General features: G+C 33.9%; 1 pseudogene; it reads left to right on the top strand.

The window, feature by feature from the left end:
- The window catches only part of LOC150057616 (small ubiquitin-related modifier 2 pseudogene), a 94,446-nt pseudogene extending 70,851 nt beyond the window's left edge, over positions 1-23,595 (top strand).
- The last annotated feature ends 3,615 nt before the right edge of the window (positions 23,596-27,210 follow it).

Genomic DNA, 27,210 nt, shown 5'->3' with positions numbered 1-27,210 from the left:
AAAGACCTGAAGGCAAAAGAAGATGCACTGAAAACTGTACAAGAAGGGATAAGATATACTAGGTCTCTTTGGCACAGGTTGAAACTTTCTTAATGAAGACCCAGAAACACAACAAATTAAAGAAAGTTTGGATAAATGGGACTGCATTAAACTGTGGAGCTTTTGAATGGCAAAGGACATAGCTGGTAAGTTAAATAGAAAGCCCACAGACTGGGTGAAGATCTTCACTAAACACACACAGATAAAGGCCTCATATCTAAAATATATCCAGCCAAAATATTGAATCACTCCAAAACTAATCTCCAAAGAAACAACCATCCCATTAAAAGATGGGCCAAAAGACTTAAAAAGAGTCTTCTCTGAAGAAGAAATAAGAATGACCTACAGACAAATAAAGAAATGCTCAATATCTCTGGCCATAAAAGAAATGCAAATCAGGAAGGGGGGAAAACCAAGATGGGTGGGGGGTGGGGTGGGGGAGGGAAATGGGTACTAAGACATGTGAAAGGGTATCAATGTATGTGAATTAATGCACCTTCTATCTGGCAAATATCATGTAACCCTTTTACTAATTACAATAAAAAATGCAAAAAAAAAGAAATGCAAATCAAAACAACTCTGAGATTCCACCTCACTCCAGTTAGAATGGCCATTGTCAAGAAAACCAATAACAGATGCTGGCGGGGATGTGGCCAGGAGGGATCACTGTTACACTGTTTGTGGGAGTGTAAACTCTTTCAACCACTCTGGAAAGCAGTATGTCAGTTCCTCAAATGTCTCTCGTGTGACTCAGCAATCCCACTCCTTGGCATTTACCCAACCATCCAGAAACAAGGACATACTAAAGCCACTAGCATAATGATGTTCATTGCAGCACTATTTACCACAGCAAAGAGATGGAACCAACCCAGATACCCCTCAATAGCTGATTGAATCAAGAAAATGAGTACTTATACACCATGGAATTCAATGCTGCCACCCGAAAGAATGACATCACCCCATTGGTAAAGAAATGGAAAGACTTGGAAAAAATTATTTTAAGTGAAGTTAGCCAGACCCAAAGGAACATAGACTCATTGGTTTCCCTCATTTGTAGTAATTAGTACACACCTAGGACTCTCCTAGCGGAGGATTACAATAGTGCAAAACCTTATGTATCTACATAAGATCACACAGGATGAGACTAAATGAAAGGATCTCTAGGATATGGTAACAAGCTTTATCTTGAATGATTGTTGTTCTCAATGTACTGTGTTATTTGTCTTCTCTTCATTGCCCTTTGGTCAATCTCATATTGTTACAATATCTGACTTTGTTACCTGGTGTATTGTATATATATATACAAGGAAAGGGGGTAAACAAGATGATCGGGAGGGGGAAGGGGGAAGGAAATGGGGACAAAAACATGAGAAGCCATGCACCTACTCTTTGGTGAATGTAACTGTAAACCCTCTACATATTACTTGGATAATAAAAAATAAAATGAATAAAAGAATAGAACAGATGCAAAGTGTATAAATTCTATTATGCTTGCAAGTTTTATGTAGGTTTAAAATATTTTCTAGAAAAAAAGTCTGTGACAGGAAGAGCAGCCATCACTGGGGAATCAAGTCCAGTGGACGTCTGCTGGGATAGCATCTGTCAGGTTCTCTTAGCGTTGTCTTTATTTTCTCATTTCAGATCAGTTACATAGTCCAAGCGAGATACTTCACTCGCCTGCCATGACTTTCTAAAGTCATTTGCTTAAAATACTGTACCTCTGCTCAATGAAATTTGCCTGGACTATGCTTTTGTGTATTTATAAATGGTGGACTCAGTTTCTGAAGTTAAACTTTTTATTTGCAGTTTTCCCAAAAAAAGGTCACTTTTTTACCCTGTAACAATTTATTTTCTTCACAGATTTATATCTTTATCTCCCTTGTTAGGACATTTTACTTTCAAATCACTTAGTATGGGCCAGGGGTGTAGCCTACTGGTAGCCTGCACACCTAGCATGAATGAAGTCCTTGGTTCCATTTCCCAAAACCACATATACAGAAAAGTCAGAAGTGGCACTCTGGTTCAAGTTGCAGAGTGCTAGCCTTGAGCAAAATGTGTCCAAGAACAGTGCCCAGGCCCTGAATTCAAGCCCCAAGACTGGGAGAAAAAAAAGAAAAGAAAAGAAAAGCACTATTAGTATAATTCATTATATATATGCAAAAAGGCAAAAAGAGAAGAAAGGTCAAGTCATAGTGACATATATTGCAATAAAATGAATTGCCTTAAGAATCATCATAGCAAGTATCTTTTTTCTACACTATAACAACCATGCAAATCATGTGACACTCATATTTGAATTTATTTCTTTGAAATATTTGATATTTAGATGTCAATACATGTATATATACAATCGTATATATTCCTAAAGGTCTTATTCTAAAAACTTAAAATAGCATCTAGATAAATATTTATTAAAATATGTGTATGTGTGTATGTATGCATATGTTAGATACAGAAAGAGACAAACTAGTGACAAATACAGGCAAAGAGACAGTGAATGTACAAATTCTAGATATTTGTTTTATAAATATGAATGCTTAAAATAATCATAATTTTCTTCATCACAATTGATTCACAATTCAGTAATTATCTCAATAAGAACCAATATGTGCACAAAATATTCAAAGCACTTAAGATTCTTCTAGCAAAACACTTGCTAAGGACGTCATCAATATGAAAAGACATACTTTCCAATCTGTTACCAGATATTCTATCAAGATTCCAAGGTTATTTTCTCAAGAGGAGGCAAATGCTTTTATCTTTCTAGTGACTACTTGATATTTTCACAGAGAGTTATTATAACGATCATAGGTAATGTATCACCAGGCTCTTGTATGTTGTAAAATTTATGACAGAGATGTATTTGTCAAACTCTGTGAAGACACTCTGTGGTTGCTTTTGTGGGATTAGTTTTGCTTGAAGCCCAGCAGACAGAGGCCATTTAATAAACTCTTTCCTGCAAGTCAAAATGATATCCTACTGATACCATCTGTATAGCTGTTGGAATCAACATTAGCGTGACTGGGTAGGAGCCAGAATTGAGCCAGTGAATAAGCTTCCCAAACAGAAGTGTATATTTTAGCAAAAGTGTTTAATCAGCCTGCTGGTTGGCTGGTTGTATTTTTGTCCCAGCATTTGATGAGATTGAGGACATTAATAATAGAGAAGAATTTTTTTTTGATCCTAATTCATTTTTAAAACTCCTGGAAAGTAAAGTAAGCATTTTAAACTTTTCCATTTTTACCCAATAGCCATACTAACAATTACCTTTCTTGGCCTGCATAGATTGTAGTCCCATATAATTTCATGAATCTAAATCTGCAGCCATAGGGTCATTGTTATAATCATCCAGTCTTTGTTTCCTAGGAAACAGACTAGCTCCAAGGATGAAAAAGGGCTACTTTCACTTGCTCTACTACTTCATCCTGCACTAATCTATGCAATTCAGAGGATTTCCCCCATGTCTTTTCTCATTGCTCACGTTCAGTTGTGGTTTCAGACTGTTTTAGAATCTGATTTTCATGTAACATATAACATTAAGTACTAAAAAATAGAATTGGTGACATTCAAGTAGTAAAATTCTTCATTGATGTAATTCACATTGAAATCCTAAATTATATTGTAGCAGAAAAGCCCAGTAATATCAGTTATTTGGTGATAGTTTGTGATTTTTTTAATAAACGATTATTTGAAGAGATATAATTCAGAGTATACTGTTGGGCCTAAAAGCACAAATACTCTTATCTAATATTAAATTTTATTTATTTGGATGCATACCTTTATAATTATGATAACTGAGATATTTTAGTTTTAAATTCTTGATTTCAATATTTGAAATAAGATTTACTAGAATTCCATAGAACACTAATTCATGCACAAATAAACCATTGGTAAGTATGCATGAATTGATGGTACCAGAAAATGTATTTTTGAAAAACACCTTCAGATTGCACTAGCATATTTAGCCTATACATGTGGACACTATTCACCAGTTTCAAAATTCTGCAAAGAAAAATGTGGTCTCATGTGATTAGTCATCTGAAGGCTAGTCAATAATCACATGGAAAGATATATTGATTTCTGAATATGTCTGCACTCATTTTTGTTGTCTGTCTTAGGATAAACTCCTATTAGTATTCCATTAGCAAAAAGACAATCAGATGAAGACACAAAAGAAAACAACCTTAATAAATGTGTCTCATTTTCAGAGACTCCAAAAATAATTGTAAAGTTCAACTACCTCAGTACACCGTGTTTTTGTATCAGCTTCTTAATACATAGTTCAGGCCACATTTAGCTAAAAGCTTCCTGCTTCCTCTAGCTTTGACTATAGTTATATACCACTGTATCTTATATACAGTTCATTGTGCTTAACTTCAGAGGCTATTTATTAGTTACATACTCTAGATCATTTGTAAACTGACTTACATTACATGATTTTCATTAAATGACAAATAATGTCATAAATTAAGTCTTTATTTGCTTTTGTAGCAACTCATCAATGTTTGAACTATGTGAATTGTGAGCTTTGCTTTATGGGGTAAATATATGTCATGATGTAGGGTATAATGTAGTTTCCCTGCAGAGATACTGAAAAAAATAAGAAATGTAAAATAAAGGGTTGTTGATTTCTTAGGGTATACTCTCTGAGGAGTAAGTGTTCATTACTTATTTCCTGTTCTAACTTGGAAGTTGTACTTAATCTCTCTATTTCAAGTTATATGTGCTGATATGTGAGGTGCTGTGTATTATAATCAAAGAAAGATTGTTAGAATTATAGGAGCTGCTGCTCCTATCCAGTTTTGAAAATCTGTTTGGTATAATGTGTTAGTTATTATATCACTATTATAAACATTACCAAGTATTGATTAAAATAAAACCAGTGATGCTTTCCTATAGGACAATCTATCATCCATGATTACATATCAGAATGTAGCATAAATATAAGCATACAGTATGGTCTAGTAGTAGAGTGTTTATCTAGTATGCAGCAAGCCCTGGGCTCGATTCTGTGGTACCACATACACAGGAAAAACAAAAGCCAGAAATGGTGCTTACATTAGCCTGGAGAATACTCAAGGAGAATGCCCAGGCTCTGATTTCAAGCCCCAGGACTGGCAAAATTTAAATAAATGAAGGTACATGTAACATAAAAGTTAAAAAAATGAAGGTAAATTTTAAAAGATGAATTTAACATTTGAAGTTAGTTTGTTATGGACTCATTGGTAAGGCATTATAGTCCTTTTGCTAAGAGAACCATTCAAAAACCAAATTTGAAGGAAATGTGTTCAAAGGGGATATAAGGTTTACGAATAATCCTTTCCATCAGTAAAAAATAAAGGAATTAATGTGTCTTCGCCATTCGACACATCTCATTACTTCTTTAAACTCTGAGATTACATGCCTTCCATTTAGTTAAAACTCTCAAAGAAAATCTCACACAGATGCTTAGGAAATCAAACATTCCTAAAATAGCCAAAAGTTTTACTCATTTTGCCTGTCAATGACAGAAATAAGAAATAACAATGATTCAAAAGAGGGAGAACTTTTAGCTCTTTCTTTTGCAACAAGAAATTAGTTTCATGAAAAGCAGCCTGGGGCCAGCTGCTAGATTCATTCCATGTTACTCTCCTTTCATAGCAACTGATTCACACTTAAAAATAATTTCATTACTTCAGAAATCTGCTAAACTTCTTTTCAACAAGCCAAAAGTGTATATGGATAGCACAGAGAATTAGAGGGAAAGGAGTCTGTCACAATGTGTAGATTTTAATATGAAGCTGTTCACAAACTCCCAGATGAAGTGGCTTATGAATTTTATAGGCCTCTGCCAATGAAAGAGGAGTTTGAAGGAGTCACCAATTGAATATGTCTATTTCCATTCATACAAAGATCATTGCAAGTCTTGCAGGGGCTGGGTCTCCTGCTTGCTGGGTTTCTTTGCTTGGCTGATATTCTACCCCTTATGACACACTTCCAACCCAACATTGATGGATATTTTGGAAATGGACATTCTTAAGGACTTGGACTTTGCTTGGGTTGGCTTTGCATTATCATTCTCTGTATCTCAGACTCCTGAATAATACAGATGAATGGCCATAGTCCACCCATGTAAAAACTTAACCTTCTCCCTTCTAATTGTAGTCACACACATCTGGCTGCATGCCTTTTACTTGTCTTAACAAATGCTGATTTGAAAGAAACACTGCAAAAGGAAAAGAAAATGAGAAAGAAAGGAAAGAAGAAAAAAAGAAGGGAGGAAAGAAAGGAGAAGAAAGGAAAACTTATCTTTTATTTTTTGGGAGCATATCTCAAGAATAGCTCCTGAAACTATGAACACTAGTAAAAATAACTTTAACTTGCTGAGGGCAATTGGATGGTGTTATCTTTCTTTCCCATCTTTGCTTTCATTCTGTTTAAATATTTTAGTTAATACAATAGAGAAAGAAGATCTTCACCAGCAAAACATAATTAGTAATCATTCAAGATGTTAGTCTTTACCAGCAAAACATAATTAGTAATCATTCAAGATGTTAGACATGTGTTGTGTTATATATATTGGATTTAAATTAGTAGTTTGGTATTACTGCTTTTCATCAAAAACAATGATTTTTATTTTTTTTTAAGAATGTGATTCTTAACATTAGGTTAACAGCTCCTTTGATGGGGGTCTGAGAGAGGATTCTGAGCTGTGATTAAGGTGACACTTTTTTAGTTCCTATTTTGGGTACCAATTTGGTGATTCTAATGGTTTGCAAAAATTCAGTAAACTGCCCATGCCCGTGGGCCTTTTTCTTTTATTCTAATGTACAGGGGGTTATAATTACATTCAAATAGTAAATAGCTACATTACTTCTCACACATTGTTACCCCTTCTCATATTTTTGTCCACATTTCCCTTCCCCCAACCCACTCAATCATCTTGCTTTTCTTTCTTCCCTTTCCTATTTTAAATAAGCAAATAAATGTATATAAAATATGCCAGGTAACAAAATCAGATACTGTAACAATATGAGACTGATCAAAGGGCAATGAAGAGAAGAAAAATAACATAGTACATTGAGACCAATCACTCAAGATAAAGCTCTTGTTTCCATATCTTAGAGATCCTTTCATTTAGTCTCATCCTGTGTGATCTTGTGTAGATACATAAGGTTTTGCACTATTGTAATCCTCTGCTAGGAGAGTCCTAGGTGTGTACTAATTATTACAAATGAGGGAAACCATTGAGTTTATGTTCCTTTGGGTCTGGCTAACTTCACTGAAAAAAATTTTTTCCAAGTCTTTCCATTTCTTTACCAATGGGGTGATGTCATTCTTTCAGGTGGCAGCATTGAATTCCATTGTGTATAAGTACCTCATCTTCTTGATTCAATCAGCTACTGAGGGGCATCTAGGTTGGTTCCATCTCTTTGCTATGGTAAATAGTGCTGCAATGAACATCATTGTGCTAGTGGATTTAGTATATCCTTGTTTTGGGAAGGTTGGGTAAATGCCAACGAGTGGGATTTCTGGGTCACAGTGGAGCTAGCTCCATGTTTAGTCTTTTGAAGCACTATCATACTGCTTTCCAGAGTAGTTGAATAAGTTTACACTCCCACAAACAGTGTAATAGTGATCCCTCCTGGCCACATCCCCTCCAGCATCTGTTATTAGATTCTTTGATAATGGCCATTCTAACTGGAGTGAGGTAGAATCTCAGAGTTGTTTTGATTTGCATTTCTTGTATGGCCAGGGATGGTGAGCAGTTCTTCATTTGTCTGTAGGCCATTCTTATTTCTTCTTCAGAGAAGTCTCTCTGGGCCTTGGCCCATCTTTTAATGTGATGGTTAGTAATTTTTCATCAGAAAGCTTTGGAAATTCTCTCTCTCTCTCTCTTCCTTCCCACTCTTCCTCCTCCATATCCTTCTCCTCCTCAGCCTCCTCTTCTTCCTCTCTCTGTTCTTTCTTCTCCTCTCTCTGCCCCTCCTCCTCCACCTATTCCAATTTGGGCCTCTTCCTTGCCTTTAGGGCATATGTGATGAGCTCTCCTCTCTCCCGGTAACTTTGTGATTTGCAGTCATCTATCTACCTGAAAATAAGGAGTGAGCACATTCCAGAAACTGAGTTGATCATTTTAATGTCAGTTTTCACCTGGATCTGAAAACTTCTAGATGAAAAGCAAGGAGAATGGTTTTGATTTACACATAAATGTTGGATGCTGGGTTTTTTTTTTCCTATGGGGAAAGCTCCTACTGGCTATTTCACTTTTAAATTCATGGCACAAAACCACTTGCTCATTGTTCTCCCCACTCATACTATGGCTGCCTGGACATAGTTTGTTTTCTGCTGTGTGCTCATAGAACCTGCAATTAATCTGCAGGTTCTGAATAAAGAAGTGTGCTCATCTAGAACATAGAAAAAAAAAACAGAAACTGCTTTGATGGCTCAAGATAACTTCAAACAGGTAGATAGCGTTATGGGATTGAAGAAAGAATGCTAGAGTTGCCTGATATCAGTAATGGAAGGTGGGAGCTCTATTATCAAAGCCAATGAGATCTTGAGCCTCCAGCATCAATGAGACATGGAAAACTGTCCAACTGAAAAGAAACTGTGGTTATCCATGGTGGTAATCCTTCCAGGAAAGTGGATAAAACAATGGAAAGACTGTAGATTATTAAATCAATTCCTGTTACAATTCTCCAAAATTTTCTCATTAAACTGAAATGGAATTCAGCTGGCAGAATACTAGATGAATTTAGGGGAAAAATTCCAATATCTAAGCAAGAAAAAGAAGGGCAAAGATAGGTCTGGGTGTGACACACTAGTTTTCTCAAAATTTGTCATTATTAGAATCATTTCAGATTTTGAATTTTCAGGTTAGGAATCGAAATCAAACAAAATCAATGCAAATATTCCAAAATCTTAAAATCTTCTACATGTGAAACACTTTTGGTCTGAAGCCTTTTAGAAAATGGATATCCAATACAAACTAGGCAATCACTTCTGCCCAGAAAAATGGAAAGGAATGAAAAAGGATCATGAGTAAATTAGTAGATCTTTTCTTCAAAAATGTTGTTGGGAGCCAGAGTGGAATCAAACTGTACCTTGATTTGCATCAGACAATGGCTTTATTGTTTTATTGTTTTCTGGCCTTATTCTGTTTAAATGACCTGAGATTTACCATATGAATGTAACACCTGGAAGTTCCCTGGGTCTCAAGGAGGGAAGAGGCTGGAGTGGAAAATAAACGGAGCAGTCTCGGCAGTCTTTTCCTGGACTGCAGACATCCCGGACCTGGTGTGTCTGTCTCTCTTCTATTTCTTCCTAGTCCTTGCCCCCTATTTCAGGAACTCCAATCTGCAAACCCTGGTTTGCTGCCGGCTGGCCCCAGCAAAATGTAATTGAGGAAGTGGCACTGTGGCTTCAGGGGTAGAGAGTAGCCTTGAGCTGAAGAGCTCAGGGACAGTGCCCAGGTGCAGAGTTCAAGCCCTACAACTGACCGGGAAAAAAAAAAATAGCCATGTGTTGATGGCTCACACTTGTAATCCTCGCTACTCAGGAGACTGGCGTCTAAGCCAGTCCAGTCAAGAATCTGCTTCTAAATTGGTAATAAATATATGGATCAGTGTACCATCTTGACAGACTTCCAAGTATATATTAACTAATTAAGAATTATTATTACTCTAATCTCTTTATGATTGAGTTTGTTTTAATAGAGTTTTGAACTTCCTCTGGATGTGATTGAAGTAAGAAATTTAAATCTCAGTATAGAGCTTTCTTGAAAACAAGGACACATTTAGTATGTCCTTTATACTGATGAATACCTTTTATGAAACATTTGTCATAAGTGGGCTAAATTATTGTATTCCATCTCAGAGAAATGTCATGCTGAGGTGATGTTTTAAAAATGAAATCATTCTTTAACTATCTGTGCTGAACTTATTTCAATGACTAAAACTTTAAAAGTATTCATTCCAGGAATGAGCAAAATCCCTTCAAATAAAATTACTGAACTCTCACTAGATGGGGACATGCATTTATTTCAAAATTGATCATAAATGTGTGAGATATTATTTTTTTACCTGACAAGACATGGAAATGGAATAGTGAGCAGGAAACAAATTGTGTAGGGCATTGCAAGAAATACTGGGCATTTATTTTTATTTCACCCAAGAGAGATACAGAACTTTTTGAAGACCTTAATAAAGGGAAATGACATAATTAGATATTCATTTTATAATTAAAATTCAGGCTAAATTTTTATGTTTTTACTTTTTATTTTTCCATAGCCAGAGTTTTTGGAAGCCATTGTTTCCAATAAATAAAGAAAGTATTTTTTTTATCTTCTTTTTTCTAAGTGTTCTGCTTCAGAGTATTATAATAGCAAATTCCAGTCTGTATCACAATTGTGTAATAAACAAGTTAATAGAGTAACATGAATAGTAACCAAATGGATAATACAATGTAGATTGTTGTCTTAGAGAAATAACATAGAGAAAAGTCAGCAAAGGAAAAACAAATCACTTAAAAATTCCATTATATAAGCTTCAAGATGTAGAATACTAGCCAATGGTAGCTTAAGTTTGTCATCCTAGGTACTCAGTAGCAGAAGATCTAAGCAACACGTTCAAAGTCAGACTGGGCAAAATGTTCACGGGATTCATCTCTTGTTATATGACCCAAATCATAAGCTGAATTAGAAGAATTAGAAGTATGGTCCAATGCTAGAGAGCCAGCACTCAACCCACCCCCCCCCCCAAAAAAAAGACAAATAAATGTGAAAGCCCATGATTTCAAGCACCAGGACTGTTAAAAGAGAAAAAAGAAACAATGTGAACTAATGTGAATTTCCTCAGATTTAAGACAGATCCCACCACTACAAATCCAGAGACTCAGAAACAAATGATGCAGAGTAAAATCTAGAATTATCCTTTATAAAGCCAGAAAAATCAAAGACAAAACACTCTTGGAAGAAGCTAGATTAAAAAAAAAAAAAAAAAAAAAACTTATGAAGTAACAGAAATAAGAATTACATTCATCCGGGCAGGGTGGCTCATGCCTGTAATCCTAGCTACTCAGGAGGCTGAGACCCAAGGATCAAGGTTCAAAACCAGCCTGGGAATAAAAGAACCTAGAACTCTTATCTACAATCTACAATTAACCACCAGAAAACAGGAAGTGGGGCTTGGCTAGAGGGTAGGGTGGTAACCTCAAGTTGTAGAGCTCAGGGACAGCGCTGAGGCTGAGTTCAAGCTCCATGACTCACACACACACACACACACACACACACACACACACACACACACACAAAATGCATTCAGAAAACTCTGAGAAATTATGCCTGCAAGAGATACTTGAAAGAAAAATTGTACCATTGTATCTCATATTGTTACAGTATCTCACTTTGTTATCTGATATATTGAATATATTTGTATTTGGTTACTTGAAATTGGACAGGGAAGGGGGAAAACCAAGCTGGGGGGTGGGGTGAAGGGTAATGGGGACCAAGACATGTGAAAGGGTATCAATGTATGTGAATTAATGCACCTTCTATCTGGCAAATATCATGTAACTCTTTTATTAATTACAATAAAAATATAAAAAAAAGAAAAATTTGTACCACTGAGAAAGAAAATCTACCAATCTAGACTGGTAGGAAATGATTCTTCAAAACTGAAAAATTCCTTCTCAAAGAAACAAGCAATGAGGATGTTTGGGAACCAAAAAAAAAGTCATATAAGAAATATAAAGCTCAATAAATTAAGTCTTACAAAAACAAACGCTCAACCATCCCAATAAAAGGTGGGCTAAAGATTTAAAGAGAGACTTCTCCAAAGAAATGCAAATGGCCTATAGACACATGAAGAAATCCTCAACATCTCTGTCCATAAAAGAAATGCAAATTAAAACAACTTTGAGATTTTTACCTCACTCCAATTGGAATGGCCATGATCAAGAAATCTTAAAACAACAGATGCTGGCAAGCATGTGGCCAGTAGGGATGGCTACTGCACTGTTGGTGGGCATGTAAACTTGTCCAACCACTTTGGAAAACAGTAGAGGTTCCTCAATAAACTAAACATACAGCAATCCCACTTCTGTGCATCTACCCAAATATCCAAAGCCATACTAAATCTACCATCACAACTATGTTTATTGCAACATTATTCACCATAGCTAAGATATGGAGCCAAACCTGATGCTCCTCAGTAGATCGTGAAGATGTGGTATATTTACATGATGGAATTTTGTGCTGCCATCGGAAAGAATGACATTGTCTCCATTGTAAGGAAATGGAAAGACCTGGAAAAACATCATATTAAGTAAGCCAGACCCAAAGGACCATAGGCTCTGTGGTTTCTCTTACTTGTAACCATTAGTACACATTTAGGATCATAATATTTAAAAGGTATGTACATATGTCCATATAGGATGAAGCTAAGAAAAATGAACTCCAGGATATGAAAAAAAAGAGGTATATCTGCGTGATTGTTGTTCTTAATGTACTATGTGAAGCTATTTCTTTTTTCTTCTTTTCCCCTTATGGTTTATCTCATGTTACTGTTGCAGATGTTGGTACTTGGTACATTGTATATACATTTATTTGTGTATTCAAAAAACGGTAAGATAGGAAAAAAACAAGATGAGTGGGGGGGAGGGAGAGCTGCAAGTAGGAGAAAACATGGAAGAGTAACAATGTTCAAGTCATGTATCCACTACCTGATGAATGTAACTACAACCCCCTATACATCATCCCAACAATAAAATGAAATTACAAAGAAAAAGAAGATATATAAATGTTATTTTTAAGGACAAGGAAAATAACACACAGTAGAAAATTGAATATCCATGGAGAAAATAACATCAAAGGTAAAATAAATTTTTTGTTTGTTTCTTTGTTTACTTACTTATTGCCAGTCCTGGGCTTGAGCTCAGGATCTGAGCACTGTCCTTGGATTTTCTCAAGGCTAGAGCTCTACTACTTGAGCCTCAACATCACTTTCAGCTTTTTTGTATGTATGTGGTACCAAGGAATCGAACCCAGGTCATCATGCATGCTAGGCAAGCACTCTACAACTAGGCTAATCTGCTGGCCCTCTTTTATTTATTTTTAATTTAAACGTCAGAAAATAAAACTCTACTCAAGTAAGTATTCTTGTTCATTTATCATATATGTCATATATGATATATATGGTATATTTTATATGATGTCATAGATGTGTACATTTATCTATGCAATATTTGGTTAACAATAATGCTTATAGTGCTGAGGGCAAAGTTTCCATTTTTCTCTGTTATCAATGGGCATACATCAAGATATATATAATGCCTAGAAAACAGTTGTCGCCCAAAGTAGCCTTGATGATATATTAACATATGGGGCACATTAAGCTTTTATGTGAAACAACTCTTCTCACACATGCTTCGGGAGCCCTCTATTGTTTTCACAAAGTGTGGACACACCTGAGAACCTTATCTTTTATAAGGTAGGAACACCAAAACATTTTTGTAGGGGACATAGTTCAAGTAACATATGTACAAGTGGTAAGGTTATTATATTTTATTTAAAAATATAAAGCATTATAAGCTAACTGAAAAATGTAATTTCAAAATCAAAGCCAAACCTTTGTGAAAGTGTCACCCAAGAAGGATGAGATATAAATTGTAACATCATGCAGAGTGAACTGTATACCTTAGGCATGTGGAAATCATCAAGGATATTCAAAACTGCCCCAGAACCTAAAAATCAACTCAGGGTTTACTTTTGCATTTATCAAACATTGTTCTAACATAGTATACCTGTTTCATTGTCAGCCATTCCTATGGGCATACATATGTGTTTGTGTGTATGTAAATTACTAACGTGTATAGAGACAGATTTTATTTGGAAAAAATATGGTAAATAAGTAATCATTGAAATAATTGTAAGTCTAGAAGAAAAAAAGAAATATGAAAGAGGTAAGGAATTTTGAATAAAGCCTAGTTGTTCTTTTCCTTATATTTTGACATTCAAATACTTTTAAAGCACATCATATTAAAACAAAATGTTTATTATATATTATGCTTACCAGAAAGAAATTTTAGTTATGTGTTTGGAATAAAGTGATAATAATTTTCATCCTGTTTTTCTGTACTTTTCATTTGCAATCTGCAATCTTTATTAAAATTTTATTCATGAACTCTTAATTCTTTCTGGGTAATGTTTAAAATTAAAAGTCAAGGTACATTTTTATATTACAAATCTGCAATGTACTAAGAAATTATTTTCCATCCACTTTTAGCCCATCAGATAAAAGCCTTTGATTTCTGTTAAGTATCCTTAATTAGCATTTTAATGTCATTAAACTATTGTAAACCACTTTACATGTTCTAGAGGCATGAAAATCATATAAAATTTGTCCTTTAGAGAGCATTAACAAAATTTAAATATATGCAAGGATTTGTGAGTGCCTTTATTGCACATTGTTGCACTTTTGTAGATTAATTAATTGAAAAGATAATATTTTTTTACTAATTATCCCTGTGTGGTAACTTGTGAATACTTTACAAATAATAATTATGCAGAAAATATAAAAGGACAATTTATCTCCTATGCTTCTAGGAAAATAAACCAAAGAAACAACAAAACAACAAATGGTCTCACAGGTTTTATTTCCCAATATCTGTTGACTCACATATTTACAAAGATAAGCTGTGTTTAAGTTGTTTGAGAAATAGCAGTCCTTTTAATTAAACCTCAAAAGAAAAACAAATGCTTGGAATTACTTTACAGATTATGTAATCATAGAAAGACTATAGGAATCAGCTCTGAGGCTTCTTGGAAATCCTTAGTGTCTTCTGAAGTATGCTTGGAATACAGTGTAAGACTTTGTTTCAGATACAAAAGACACCAATAATTATAAATGATTGAATGAAAACTATAGCTTTGAGAGCAAACCTAAATAGAATTGAACTGTCATTAGACTTGTATTCAAGATACTAAATTTCTGGTATAAATTAATTTTCTAATTCAGCCAATCATTATTTATAGCATGCTTGCTTGTTTGTTTGTTTATTTGTTTATGGGGCCTGAATTCTGGGCCTGGGCACTGTCCCTGAACTCTTCAGCTGAAGGATAGTGCTCTACCATTTTCAACCACAGTTTCACTTCCCATTGTTCTGTGATTAATTGCAGATAAGAATCATGGATTTTGTGCCATGGGGGGCTTTGAATTGTTACCCTCAGATTTCAATTTCCAAAGTAGCTAAGATTACAGGCATGAGCCAAAGAGGCCTGACTATTTATAGCTTTATTTATAATTTAAGTTATATTCAGAAATATCTGATGAGATAAGACAAAGCTAGACTGGATGGTTCACCCCTGGACTACTGCTTATCCAAAAATAATCTTAAATACAAAAAATAAATTATACATATCAAGTGCTATAATGTTTATTTGAGAAGCTCAAGTCCTTGATTCCACTTTCATCTGAAAAAAAGAAAAGAAAAGGATAAGAAATCAACACTATACCTTCATAACCATAACACATAATTGGAAAGTTCAGATAGTAAAAAAAAAGTCGTGTATGTGTGTGTGTGTGTGTGTGTGTGTGTGTATGTATAAGATAAAACTATACAACAAAAAAAACTAAGTAAACTCTTTGTGAAAAATATATTTATGAAGAAATATGAAACAAAAGAAGAAAATAGTTCAAACATGTCACAAATTTCAGAAGTTGCAACAAATGCAAGAGTTTAGTGAAAGAAATCCATCTGTCTTAGTTTACGAGTAGTAGAAATACACATGTGAGCACGGTGAAGTAGGCCATTTAGAGATACTGACAAAAACAAAAAAAGAAAAAAAAAACTTAAGGTACTTGGAGGCCAAAGAATAACATTTTATTATACTGGCAATGATGAAATTGAATTGAAATAAAATAGTAAAGAATAAAATGAATTTGAATGTTCTCATATGAAGAACAGAGGATCTAAAGATAAAATCTTAAGCAAAAATAATTTAAACATAAATTTTGTACTTTGTACATTTCTAATATGGTGCTATCTAACCAGTGGGGGAAATCTATCCATTTATTAAGATTTTGTTTTGGCAGTATTGGAATTGGAAAGCAGGACCTATTGCTTGCTAGTCAAAGCTACATTGACAGCCCAGCAAGCTGAAGCTTTTATTCTGTGAGATCCTTAGTGATATCATTGAATATGAAAAGAAGTGGCCATATTTGCTACAGAACAGGTGGAAATTTAAGTTGGTATTAAAGTGAAAATCAATATATAAATTATTATTAATAATTATTATTATTTTGTGGGCCATGGGGCTTGAACTCCACCTGGATGCTGTCCCTGAGCTCTTCAGCTCAAAGCTACTGCCGCACCTTTGAGCCAAGCCCTGGTTCCCATTTTCTAGAAGTTAATTGAAGATAAGAGTCTCAGGTCCTTTTGTGTCAGGGCTGGCTTTTAACCTCGATCCTCCAATCTCAGACTCCTGAATAGCTAGGATTACAGTCATGAGCCACCATACCCGGCTCAATTATATAAATTTTTGACAACTTTACAGTTCAAAAAATGAATATCAGGAAGCTCAAATATGTTTTGAAAAGGGGAGGAGGAATGGGCAGGGAATAGTTGAATAGAAAAAGGGGCACTGGAAACAGAATAGCCATAAACCAGTCACCAGGAGCTCATACCTGTAACTCTGGATACTTAGATCTGAGAATTAAAGTTCAAAGTCAGCTAGGACAACAGGGTAAAAAAGCCTGTGAGATGTTTATTTCCTTTAAACTATAAGAAAAAAAAAGCCATGGGTCACATGGTAGAGTGGTAGCTAAATGCCTGAGCAGTAGAATCAAAGTTTCATCACTCTCCATACAAAAATATAAACAAAAAGAAACAACTAGTGGGAATATTCAGTTGCTACTTGATGTGGCTAGTGGGATATTGAGATTTGAGAAGAGACAACAGGTAGAAATAGTTACTCATACACTGTATATATGAAAAGGTTAAATAGTAACCCCTTCTAAAGATATTTGAATATACAAATAAAATAAAATATTTGAAAATAGTGTAGTTTTTCATACATAGTAAACATCTAATTTCTCAGCAAAGAGATGCTGTGAGGAAACAAATCTGTTCTCAGAATAAATTTATTTGATTCCAATGTGAACATTTGTAAGTTAACAATAGAGTCATAGTGCTGTAAGACCTGAGCAAATATGTACTGTAGTATTTTGAGGGGAAAAATGGAATTTTTTCTTCATACATGATTTATATGAGTAAAGAGCTTTTATTATTGAAACACTGAAGGTTTTATCATTTGTGTTTTTCAAAAGTATAGGGAGAGGAATAAAAAATTATATTTCTATTGATCTGAAAATTGAATATATTTAAAATTATTTTTTGCTATATATCAGACTTTTAAACAGTGATATCATAATGTTATGATATCACCTTAGTTATTAAATATCATTTGGTTGAAATACTAAACATTTCAGAACCATTTATGAATAGATCAATTAGTTGAAAGTTAGTATTGAGCTTTTTATATCTAGAAATTATTGAGTTGAAAAACAAAAATATTACTCTAAATAAGTTAGGTAAATAAAATACCTCAACATTGCTTGCATAATTTAAAAATAATTCAGAAAAATAAATATTTATTAGAATGCTGCAAAATTTTGTGTTGTTTTTAAGAGAATGATTATTATTAGGCAAGATTAATTCCACAGCAAAAATTCAAGTGGTGGAGTTGTTAAAGGAAGCAACAGCAAATTGTATCCAAAACTTAACAGAATATCAGCAATAATTTTCATTTTTCTTTATCTAAATATATTGCAATGAAGAAAAACCTATGCATACTTGAATTTAAATATTTCATGATTTTTACATTGAACATGACCTTTCAGTTTGTGTTTTGTGTGTTTGTAAGACTTGTTAGGTATATGAGGACCATTGATTATCATATTATTTTAATACAAAAATATGTTAATTATTTTCATTAAAGCCAGTGATTAAGAACTGTGTGATGACAATTACGACTCTCCAACAGAAATTTAAGCAAAAAGATGAGCCTATGAAGATTGTGCCAAGTCATTTAAAAGAGGAAGTTTGTTCAATTTACTTTTGATTTTTTTGTGAAACATGAATGAGTTTGCTTACATATAAGCATCAACTTTTAAAATATATTTGTGCTAGTCCTTGGGCTTAAACTCAGGTCCTGGGTGTTGTCCCTGAGCTATTTTGCTCCAAGATAGTACCCTACTACTTGAGCCACAACTCTACTTCTGACTCTTTTGGTGCTTAATATGAGATATGAGATACAAGTCTTAGGGAATTTCTTGCCTCAACTGGTTTCAACCCATGATCATCAGATCTGAACCCTCTGAGTAAGTAGAATTACAGCACAAACCCCAGACAAAGGCATTAGTCCAAACAGCAATTGTGCAATATATGTTTTTGTAATCTTTAAGGAGATGTACAAAGGAGTTGCTAATCATCACATAGGTTTTAGAATGTAGTGCTTCTTGAACAGTGTGATCCCTTTCAATAATTTTACCCACTCCTGTCAACCCTTACTATTCCTTTCTTATCTTGATTTTAGTTTAGGCACCATAATTATAGGTTGGCAATTTAACGAAGCATAAGTGTACAGTGCATCTTGGTCAGTGTCATCACTTCCATGTCTTCACACCCATTGACTTTCCTTTTCCCTATATTTTGGAATTCTGATGTGTATACAATGAACGACGGCTTGCATGTTCCTCCTTAACATTGTTTACTTGACCCCTCTTTCCTTGGCTCCACCTTCCCCTCCTGCAAGGACCAATTTCTTCCTGTTTCTGGTGTTGGGCTTCGCCCCTCCCCCTCTTTTTAAAAATCTTTTTAGACTTACACTATTGGCACTCTATCCATAGAGTCTATTATACTTCAGTTAATTCATTTGAAGCCCCTGTTTACCATCTGATATGTTTGCTGATAGATTTATAGGTACATTTTAGCTTCCACAAACGAGAAAAAACCTACAATCTATGGTCTCTGTGGGTCTGACTTACATTATGGAAGATTATTTTTTTCAAAATATTTCTATTTCTTTTCTAATGGTACAATATAGTTCTTTGTGATGGATGAATAGATTTAAACTGTATATCACCTTTTCTCTATCCATTCATCCACCAATCATGTGGGTTGAGTCCACATTTTGGTTATCATTAATAATTTTGCAATAAACATGATTGTGGTGGTAGCTTTAGAGCTTTCCTGCTCTATTAGATAAATTTTCAAGAGTGGGATCACTTCTATGGTGACTGAACAACTTTACAAGCCCACCAATAATATAATAAAATTACCAACTTTTAAGATACTAATTAAGTTAGCCAATAATAAAGCTACTTTAAAGGTGAAAATTATATTCAACTGGGATCAATTATCCTACATTGTAGATGTGTAATCTGTAACTGTACTTCTTGAAAAAAGAAAATCATTTCATATTAATGGGATGAGAGACCAGGGTTGTATTTGAGGATTATAATGTCATGTGTCTTAATTGTTCTTGTTGTCTTTTCTCTATTTGTCATTACTCTAATGCTATAATTAATGCTCATTTTGCAAGAGAGTAAAATAATTACCTTGTATCAGACAGTAAAATTTCTCTTTCACACAGAATTATAACCAGGAAAATTTGTAAGGTGAATGGTTGTGGTAGTATGATTTATTATTATAAGCCATCAGGACTCTAATTAGTCTATGGTGTATTCTAGTCATTATTAAAATCATAACCACTTGGAGACTTTATCAGTTTTTGAGAAATTAGCCTTTTTCCCAATGGAACTTAAAAGTTATGTGCAATAATTGATTGATTTTCTTTATGACTAAGTACAAGTCAATGTACATCCCCAAGACATATATGTAGTTATTACTTGTTTTTATTATCAATATTACAAGTACCAACATCCATATATTTCTTAAGGTAGTACTTTTATGTACAAAAATAACATCTGCTAAATATTACATTTTATAAGAATAAAATATTTTATAATTTTCAATTGCTTGCCAGTCTCTTAGGTCTCATCTTCCAGGTTAAACAAAATATCATGAGAAAGCTAATAATTCTGTCTGCAAACTTCCAACATTTACATCAGCTATTCTACATATATCTACAAAGAGGAAATAACAGTTCTGGTTCACAAAGGATGTGTTTGTTTTTTTCGAGAATGCAAATGGTGAGATATTTGCTTTGAGCATTAAAAACAATATCAACAGCTACATATTTCATTTATTACTTATATATTTTTATATGTGCTTAATTTATTAAATTTATGTTTAGTTTTTATCAGATGTTTTAAACTTGTCAAATATTGCTTGAAGAAATTTAAGTCACAGTAATTATTTCCATAGAATTGATTAACAAGTTTCATCTGCCCAAACTACCTAATTTTTCCATTTTGTTTTTCTAAATATTCAGACAGACAGATAGGTAGGTAGATTGGTTGATATAGGTTATAGGTATATATACGTGTATGTATATATATCCTTAATATATTATAAAATGTAACATATATTTACATTGAAAACAGCTTATCTATATGAAAGTAGCATGAGATTTTATGATATGTGGCATAAAGAAATTTTAAAATTCTTTACTGGGCTTTATCACTATCAAACTATTTAATTTGAACATTGAATCCTCATCATCTACTGTGCTTCTCTTGGAATCAATCGTTTACTTAGGAAGCTGAGCTCTCCAAGTCCTGGTTCCAAACCATCTTTTACAGGGAAATTCTTGTGACTCTTATCTCCAATTAATCACCAGATTATCACCAATTACTCAGGAGTGTGGTTCAAAGGGTACAATACTAGCCTTTAGCAAACCAATCTTAGAAACTGAATACAAGCCCCAAGGAAGGTGCATGTACAAGAAGAAAAAACACACATAACACAGACTTTTAAGGTTACAATTGGCTAAAATCTCAGTTTAAACATGGATAAGAATAATACTACACTCATGCACACTTATTTTCAAGTTTTGAATCATAGTATCATTATGTAGGGAAACATGATCTACAATTGCTAGTTAGCCCAGTTTGGCTTAAAACTATCTTCTTTCTCTGCCACCTGCTGGATCTTTAGTGTGCACTATCATTCCAGGCTACATTATTTAATTTTTAAAGGTAATTTTAACTATGATTATTACACAGTATCTCAAAAGGCAAAGCAATATTCGTATTCTCAAAATAATTTAATGTGCTATTAACTAAAGAATGTATTAAAATTTGATGCTATAACAAATCATATTTGTTATATTTAAAGAAAATTATAGGAATGCATATATTTATTCCAGACATTTAAAATGTTGTTTTGCCAGAAATTATGACAATTATATATCTTTAATATTACAGAATGTAAACTATTTGTAATACAAATGTTGTCTTTTTGAAAGATACCACAATTATTTATATATACACATATATAGAGATACAAATGCATACATGTATGTGAAATACATATTTTTATGTATGTGCATAGACACATATATACTACACATATGTTTTTATATTCAGTATATATACATATATTCCACACAAACAGCTACATAAACACATATGTGTATACTACAAAGGAACATTGCTATTCAATATTAACATATATTAAATAGTATATTAATGTAATAATATTCACTGTTTGGGTTTATTAATTAGTGCTTGTTAGATTGGTAATTTTTCTATGATTATTGAATAATTAGATTAATTAGAAATATTTTAGAGGTTTTTTCACTTTTGCATGTATACTGATCAGAGATTTTTGTGAAGTCCTCATTCAAGTGTATTTCCTAGTGATTCAGAATTTTTGCAATGTGAGAGAAAGCCTGAATCTAATCACATTGAAATTAAAGACATGAATATTTTGAACTGGTGGGTCAGATAAAGCGTAGGTTATAGCAATTCCACTACTTGGCATTTATCCAATTGTCCAGAAACAAGGACATATGAAAGTCATTAGCACAGTGATGTTCACTGCAGCACTATTTACCATAGCAAAGATATGGAACCAATCCAGATGCCCCTAAGTGGATGAGTGGATCAACAAAATGTGGTATTTATACACAATGGAATTCTATGCTGCTGTCAGAAAGAACGACATCTCCCCATTTGTAAGGAAATGGAAAGTCTTAGAAAAAAATCATATTAAGTGAAGTAAGCCAGACTCAAAGGAACATAGGCTCAATGGTTTCCCTCATTTGTCATATTCAGTAGAAACCTTAGGCTCTCCTAGCAGAGATTTACAATAGAACAAAACCTAGATACATAAGGCCATATAGTATGATGCTAAATGAAAGGACCTCCAGGATATAGAAACAAAAGCCATATAATGAATGATTGTACTATGTTATCTCTCATCTCTTTTTCTGTCCCTTTGTTATCTCATATTGTCATAGTATTTCACCTTGCTATCTGATATATTGCATAGATGTTTATTTGGTTATTTGAAATTGGATAGGGAAGAGGGGAAAACAAGATCAGGGGTGGGGCTTGGGGGAGGGAAATGGGGACCAAGACCCGAGAAAGGGTATCAATGTATGTGAAGTAATGCACCTTCTATCTGGTGAATATAATATAACCCTTCTATTAATTACAATAAAATATATGGAAAAAAGGGTGGGTTATTTATTGTTATAAGAATTTTTCTGTTTAGTAACCAGAAGTTTGGAAAGTCTGGTTCCTACTCTGTGAAAGGACTGGCATATAAGGACTTGTTTCACTTAATTATACTTCACAGAAGTGACTATCTGCTGAGGCTGATTCAGGTAATCTTATTGCTAAGGGCACAGAGATCTGAGGATCTTCTTTCAAAACCAACCCAGCTGAAAAGGTTTTGAAACCCTTACCTCTGCTTAATTCAGTACAAAACTTAAATGGTTGATTGCTAGCCTTGAGGGGAAAAAGCTAAGGGACAACACACACACACACACACACACACACACACACACAATGATGACTATCAGACAACTAAGAAATTAATTCCTGAGCTACACAACTTACTAGAGCAAGGAGTACTCACATCTCAAAGGGGGAGATAAAAATTGGAGATATCAAAGTGCTTGCAAATCAAATGCTAGAGCACCAGGCTTGAGTAAATAGTTCTACAAGAACATAAAGCTCACGGGTGCTTGCCTGTGTGCTCCTTAGGTGTGGGTCAGGGACCTCTTTTGTGAAGCAATATCTGAGGAGACTCGGTGCTGAGATGAAAAGCCTAGGGAAGGAGTCAAGATTGAGAACAATAATTATATTAATTTAAAGGTGGTGGGGCAGGATGGTTATGTGATGCAATTTAAGATTAAGAGGCACACAGCACTTAGCAAACAAATGAAAGTCTATTGTGAAAGACTAGGTTTTTCGAAGAGGCAGATCAGATTCCAATTTGATGGGCAGCTAATCAATGAAACAGACACACCTGCACAGTTGGAAATGGAGGATGAAGATACAATTGATGTGTTCCAGCAGCAGACAAGAGGTGTCTACTAAAATTGGGAACCTGCTACTTTGCTCCAGAACTTTGTTTTTTTTCATATATTTTTATTTTAATTAATAGAAGGGTTACATTATATTCACCAGATAGAAGGTGCATTACTTCACAAACATTGATACCCTTTTTCATGTCTTGGTCCCCATTTCCCTCACCCCACCCCCACCGCTCATCTTGTTTTCCCCCTTCCCTACCCTATTTCAAATAACTAATTAAGCACATATAAAACATATCAGATAACAAAGTAAAATACTGCAACAATATGAGATAACCAAGGGACAGCAAAAGAGATGAGAGATAACATAGTACATTAAGGACAAAATTCTTTGTTCTTATAGACCAAGAATACATTCTTAATTTAAAAACTGCTCATCCTGACCACTGCAGGATAGTTTTCTCTACTCTTTCATTTTCCCCTTCACCATTCCTTTATAAAGTTACTGGTGTATGTGCACAAACATATTGCTTTTATTGTTTCTTTTTTTTACTAAATGGCTAATGGTAAATTTTGATTGTCATCGAATGGAGATGGGATGGGGAAAAATACTGGTTCTGTGAAAATATCCCCCTTCGCCATTAGAGGCATGCTCATTCAGCTTTTATTTTTTATATTTCGGTAAGTTATTTCACTCTCACTGTTTTAACAAAGAAAAAATGAAAAAAAAACAAGAAAAATCCTTGCATATTTTGTTTCATTGGAGAATTTTAATGTTTTCATTTATCATTGTAAAACCAAGACAATTTTATGACATTTTTGTACATAGCTGTTATATGTAGGGCAAATCTGTCTTTAAGCAGAGAGTTTTCCCTTTAAGTCAAGCATCTTGTTGTTTAAATAAACTTCTTATTTAAAATGAAAAAAAAGAACATAAGACCCTAAATTCAAGCCTGCATTCAATACCTAAAAAATAAAATAACATAAAAATAGTAGAGTTTTAGATTACATGGCTTACAGATGAGTGAGGTCTACTTTTCACTGACTGCAAATTTGCTCTTACTTTGATCTTCAGAAAATAATGATTCATATTACTTTCAAAGGACAGTTTTATGGTATTATCCTTGAATTCAGTAGTAAAATAATTTTTTTGTAGTACTGTGGGTTAAATTCAGGGTCTAGGTACTGTCCCTTAACTTTTTAACACAAGGCTGGTGGTATACCACTTAAGTCCCATCTCTACTCCTGCAATTTTATTGGTCAATTTGAGAATAGAGTCTCAAGATCTTTCCCACATGGGTTGGTTTTAAACTTTGATTCCCAGTTCTTAGCCTTCTGAGAAACTAGTTATCCTGTTTGCATGTAGCAGTGTGGTCATTATATCGTTTCTATTACTTTTCTTAAATGCTAGCCTATTGCCCAATCATTTCAGGGGATAATGCCTCATAACTTTACACAATACATCTAGTGATCCATTGTGTGTAATAGAAAAATCTATCGGTATGTTACAGAATTAATCTCCTTTACTTAATACGAACACTAATATCAAGATCAAGAAAAGAAAGCAATTCCTGTACAATCAAAATAAGCTAATAATATCTCTTTGTGTGAGTGAATGATCATACATAAAGTGTTTTGACAATGCTATTTTCCTTCTTTAGCTGTCCTGAGCTTTTCACTCAGAGCCTCATGTTTGCTGGGCAGATGGTTCACACTAGAGCTATTCAACCATCTATTTTTATGTTCTTTATATTTAAGATTGGTTCTTGCTTTATGATTGGCCTCCCTGCACTTCAGTATTCCTATTTATGCTTCTTCATGTGTCTAGGATGACAAAGAAGGCTCCAACACATGCAAATATATATTTTCCCCGTATCTTGGAAGATACATACACACCAACATCCACCACCATGCTTCTTCTTGTCACTGGTAAAAAAGACACATGCAACATGTCTAGTTACTGATGAAGGTAGAACCATAGCAATATATATATATATATTTTTTTTTTTTTCAAATCTGTCTTGCCCTCAAACCAAGATCACCCAATTTTTACCTTTTCACCTCAATTAGCTAGAATTACAGCAGTGACCACTGTTCCATCTTACAATGTTCCTTTGTAAACAATTTATGCAGCATAAATAAGTTAATGCCATTTAAATTTTACTGGTAATTGGTTATTTTAAAATAGTTGTACAAAGGTTAACAATTCTATAAGACAATTTATGAGTACAATGCTTCTTTGTCAATGTCATCCTCTCTTTTCTTCTCCCTCATTTTCATCCTCCCTTCCCTGACCTCAAATTCATATCATTTATATTCTCAACGAAGTTTACTAATACATATTGACTAGAAACGTAGACACAACTATTTTAACACAGATACATAGCTATTTTTTCCAATTCTTCAAAAATTCATTGAGCCCTAAAATATTAACTTCTTTGAGAGACTATAGTATTAATTCATTATACTAATACTGTTATTTCTGTTCCGCAGAGGAAAATTCAGTGTAAATTTTTTATATTACTTTACTACTTTTAGTAAACACCAGGTGTAGCTTTCAATAGAAGAGTTCTCAGAGCCAGGAGCAGAACACTTTATGTTGTGATTAAAGGTTCTTTAAATGCATTTCCTGTAATACCACTTCCTCAAAGCTACACCTATAACTTCAACCAGATGCTAATTCTTTGAACTGTAATTAACAGTGTGACACTTATGAAGCAATTTTTAGAATCATTACAGTGACTATACTTTTTATTCTCCAGAAGTGCTAAATACTGTAATCATCACCTGCTCACAGTGAGTCTTATTGCACTACAGGCTATTAACAACGGATGGCTCCATTTAACCAAAGCTTCATTCCTAATGAATTATCAGTGACTGAATTTTTATGTCCAAAAAGTGAGTTAGAAGATACTTCTTTTTTTCCTATGGTATGAAATTTATTTTCATACATAAAATCAGATAGAAACTCTAAGAACTTTTCCTGTATATTTTTTTCTTTAAAGCTATTTTGGACTTGTACAAATAGTAATTTCAAAAATCTCACATTATCTTAGAAATGATCTTAATTCTACAAAGAATACATGGTGTGGATTAGGTCAGTAACTGAGAGGTAAGTTGCTGACAGTATTCTCAAATCTCTGGTTTTAATCCTCAATTATGTAAATATCAATAATAATAAGAAGAAGAATCAAGTAGATTTTGGAAACACTAAAAGCTAACATGGCACATAATCTAATAGACCAACGATAAATAAAAGTTTACAGGTTATATAATACTTCTCAACTTCTCAACAAAATATTGACTTTCGGCTTCAAAATTTCATCAAAAAATTATACACTGTGATCAAATAGTATGGAGTTTCCTCAAAAGGCTAAACAAAGAAGTCCCCTAAGACCCAGCTATCCCACTTCTTGGCATTTACCCAAATGTCCAAAAACAGGGCCATACTAAAGCTACTCGTAAGAAGATACAGAACCAACTCAGATGTTCCTCAGTAGGTGACTGGATCAAGAAGACATGATATTTATACACAATGGAATTCCATGTTGCCATAAAAAGACTGACAATGCCCCATTTGTAAGGGTTTGGGAAGATTTGGAAAAAGTTATATTAAGTGAAGTAAGCCAGACCCAAGGGAGCGTAGGGTCCATGGTTTCCCTTATTTGTAATGATTAGTATACATCTAAGATTCTTCTGGCAGAGGATCACAATAGCTCAAAAGATACATACACATGGTCATA

Source organism: Megascapheus bottae, chromosome 10, assembly GCF_031878675.1.
Source record: "Megascapheus bottae isolate mThoBot1 chromosome 10, mThoBot2.hap1, whole genome shotgun sequence".
In the NCBI taxonomy this organism is placed as follows: Eukaryota; Metazoa; Chordata; class Mammalia; order Rodentia; family Geomyidae; genus Megascapheus; species Megascapheus bottae.
Note: the sequence above shows the minus strand (reverse complement) of the source record. Positions and strands in the feature narration are given on the sequence as shown.